Source organism: Cavia porcellus, unplaced genomic scaffold (assembly GCF_034190915.1).
Source record: "Cavia porcellus strain 051 isolate PalLab524CR breed Dunkin Hartley unplaced genomic scaffold, mCavPor4.1 scaffold_3, whole genome shotgun sequence".
NCBI lineage: Eukaryota > Metazoa > Chordata > Mammalia > Rodentia > Caviidae > Cavia > Cavia porcellus.
Genome location: NW_026947486.1, coordinates 34,806,414 through 34,810,307, shown reverse-complemented (window position 1 = coordinate 34,810,307; position 3,894 = coordinate 34,806,414). Strand labels below are relative to the sequence as shown.

Genomic DNA, 3,894 nt, shown 5'->3' with positions numbered 1-3,894 from the left:
CATTTGCTTCCCAACACTAGCCAAAAGTATTCCTCACTAGAAACCTTCAAGATAGGCAGAGTGGCAGTGTCTTCCTGCCTTATAGACAATGTCTTGAGCTTCAGAAGCTAAAGGACTGATTTAGGACATATAGGCAGTTACAGATCCAGGAAAAGGGTGAAAACCACTGAGCAAACATCAACTGTTTTAAACTGTCCCCACCCCAGCTCTGCTTCTTGAACCATGGGTACACTGAGTGAAGAGGCAGGGAGGGTGCTCCCTGATGTGAAGACTCAGTCCACAACCACTGTGAGCAAGGCCCTGAAGGAAATACAAAAAAAGAGTCCAAGAAATGCTAGTATCCCTCCTAAGAGAGCTAGAATTAGAGCTAGAGCTCTCTGTTCCAATGTACTCTTTCACACTGACATCTTTCTGAGGAAAAGAGCAGTCTCTCTCATGTCCATATCTACTAAGAAGTTCACGCCAGGCAGGGAAGAGGATTAAAGTGGATCATCTGAGACCTCATGCACAGCCCTTCTGGTCATGCCTCCAGGCACCAGGGTCCTAAGGCACTCTGTCCCAAGGCAGGGTCCAGGCACTCTGTTGGCCTTCCATCTTCCATCAGCAACAGCTGAGGCCTTACTCAAAAGGCAAAATCTCTGTTCCAAGCAGGTGAGGTCCAGTGGGCAGGGTAAAAGGGTGTTCCTTGGCTGGCTGTTCCTCTAGAATCCAGGGATTGGTCATTGTATTTTCACCTTAAATGCTCTCCCCCTACAATTCTGAACTTGGTCCACATTAACCTTATGCTGGCTCCCAGGCTTTTGTGGGAGAAGGCCCCAGCACTCCCCTTTGACAGCAATCCAGGAGGGGAAGTTCCCTGGCCTAGCTTCTTGTCCCCATTGCAAATTCTGGCTTGCAGAGAGGAGATATCAGCACCATGATGCAGGCATTCTTGCATTTTTCTCCCTACTCTATCTGAAGTGTCTCCAACAGTGGCCAGCACACAGAAGGCACCCAGGAAATAATTTTTGAATTGAATAAATGAACTAGGGTTATATCAGAAGCCCCATAAGGAGGGAAAAGAAGGCTTTAGAGGCTCAGGTTTGTCACTTCCAGTTCCTGTGCAGAATGGGAGAAGGCATACCTTTGTAGAACTCACACTCAGTGCCAATCTTAGTGCGCCTGGCACATAGTACTGGAAGATCCTATCTTCTCCAGAGGGCCTTGCTAGGCTCAAGAGCAAAAGAACAATGGGGCTTCCTATGTGTTCCACAAAGGACAGCCCACAACACACCCTGGTCCTGAGTCAAACACTTGCAGTGTTTTCCAGGCAGAGTACATGGAGTCTATTCTGCAGCAGAGAAACCTGAGGCCTGGAGAAAAGATTCCAGTAGTCAAATTAAGGTCACTTAGCAGGTCTGGTCATGTGGAGCTTGGAGACCAGGGCTCCTGATTTCTTGCTGGGCTTGGGGAGGGATCAGGGAAGGAAGGGTAAGCCAGAAAACATGCCCTAAGGACTGCCCAATATCAATGTCCACACCAAGCCTACCATCTTGGCACACTTGGTATTTTTTAACCTGCATATTTGCTACCCTCTGTTTCTTAATCTTATTGTCCTTGTCCCTGCCTGAGGAGATAGTGTAGGGGCCCAAGTGGCGGTGACCCAGCCAAGTGGCCCAGCCTCAGTCCACTCTTGTCTCAGTCCTGTCTGTAGCCAACCATCTCCACTCCTCTCATCAGCTAGAAACTCTATCCACACTCACATTTGCTCCTTTATATCTCTCTCCTTTGTTTTATGGGGCGGCTGTGGCAAGAATGGAATGGTGGGGGGTGTACAGCTCAGAGACTGTCGTTTATTAGTTCTCTCTTCCCCGAGAAATGAGGGGCTGCAGCTGGCCGGCGATATGGGTGGGGTGAGCTGGCCTCTGGCTGCTGCGAAGGCTGCACATCTGGGGGTGGGGGCCTGGAAGCGAAGCTGAGATGAATTACCTGTGTGTGCTGGGAGAATCAATTGGGCATGCGGGCACGGTGCCTGCTCCGCTGGAATTAGGGAGCAGGGCTGGGGGCTCCAGCTGGGGACCTGGGAGCAGCAGAGTCCCCATATGGGGGCAGGCAGTGGCAGTGCCTTGGAAAACCCAGCCTCCCTGAAAAAGAAGAAAGAGCAATTTTCTAATTCAGGGTAAAAGTCTTGCTAAAAAGAGCCTGCTCTTCTCCATGGCATCCCCTTCTAACCACATACTAGCCACCCTCCACACCCAAGCCAAAGTCTCTTCCAGCTGGGATTTCATGTTCTGTCCTCTACCCATTTGGCATGTCCTGGGACTCCATGATGTAAACACACACAGTTTTCCCCATCTTTCTCTCAACATCCTCCCTACCCATTCCCAAGGCTGGTATTGGTGACAGTACTACTTCTCAGCTATGTACAGCCTCACTTTTCCTCATCTGGAAAATGGAGTTGATCATTCCAAACCAGAATGTTTTGAGGTTTCAAAGTCATTAACAGGTAACACCTGGCCTTTGAGCATGTTCATGGTGGAATTTAGTGGAGTGGGACTCTGCAACTGACTAGCTAAGTGACCTTAAGGAGCTCTCTGCTTAGTTCCCTGAGCCTCAATTTACTCATCTGTAAAGTAGGAATAATAATCTCCACCTTAAAAAGCAGTTGGGAGACTTTAGGATAGACCCATTGGGAGGTGCAACTTCAGCTAGCTGGGATATATGCAGTCAGGAGGCCAGAGCTGTCCTCATGCCCTTCCCCTCCTAGGCTTCATCCCAAGGCCCTTCACAGGAATGTGCCTCCTATGCTTCCCAGGCACTTCCGGGACAGCTAGCTGGCAGCTTGGGGTCAGAGAGCCCAGTGGGCCTCTGGAGCATGAAGGTACTGCTTGCCTGGCTGCTGGGGATAGTGGAGATAGACGCTCCTTCCCATACTTCCCTGCCCCCTATCCCCACAGCCATACAGGTCCCTTGCTCTCCAAGAGGCAGCCTCCTCTCTGACATCAGCTGTAGTCAATTCCCCTGAGAGCCATCCCCAATTTTCATTTCCTCTCACTAATCCTCACACGAAGTCCCTTTGCACAGCCCGGAACAGCCTCTGTCCCGGAGCTGGCTCTACTCACCAGATATGTGTTGCAGTTCACAAGCCCAGGTTTTTCAGCTGAGAGGGCTTTGTGGAGTTCATCTTCAGTCCCCTTCCTCCAGGGCTCTGTGTGGGAATGGGGGAAAGGGGAAGGCCCCACCCAATCACTCAGTACCTTTGCTCTAATTCCAAAAGGGCACTCTCTATAGGCAGCGGCAGTTTATACTAGTTTGTACAAGATTAGAAAGCTAAATGTGGGCTAAATTTCAGCCCCTACTCACACTCTTGGCCAGACACCCTTATGCAGTTCTCATCCTGATCCAGTATCCATGGTGGCCCTGGGAGACATATTGAGCTTTGAAAGGCATGTTCAGAAAGTTTGGAGCGGGTTTCAGTTAGAGCACTGCAAGAAAAGCCAAAAAGGTACTAGTAAGCCCTACAGTAAACCCTACAGTAAGCTCAGAAGGTAGCAAAGCACCAAAGAAAAGTGATCTCTGTGGCAGATTGCATCTGAACAAAAGTATGAATAAGGGCCATCTATCTCTGGATTACCATGGTTAGAGAGCAGGGCCAGGTTAGGTAGCAATGGGGCAGAGAGGATGTTCATGACGAAAATTAGAGGACTAGAGCAGGTGTTCTGTTTGTAGAACAAGAGGCCAGGGCTGAGGTTCAGCTTACATCAGTATACTCAGGGCTGAAGACTGACAAAGGGAGAGGGAGGTTAGTATTGCAGGTCTGAGAGGGCGATGGTCCTGCCTTAGATCTGATCACTGCCACTTGTGGAGCCAATGGGGGGATAGATGATCAGGTACGTTTACAAGTCTGACTCCTTC

General features: G+C 49.8%; 1 long non-coding RNA gene across 1 annotated transcript; it reads right to left on the bottom strand.

Moving 5' to 3' along the window:
• Positions 1-1,562: 1,562 nt before the first annotated feature.
• LOC134475351 (uncharacterized) lies at positions 1,563-3,462 on the bottom strand. Its single transcript, XR_010046471.1, has 3 exons — positions 3,343-3,462; positions 3,102-3,187; positions 1,563-2,123 (listed from the first exon to the last, which is right to left on the bottom strand). It is a non-coding gene; the product is annotated as an uncharacterized LOC134475351 (long non-coding RNA).
• Between the last annotated feature and the right edge of the window lie 432 nt (positions 3,463-3,894).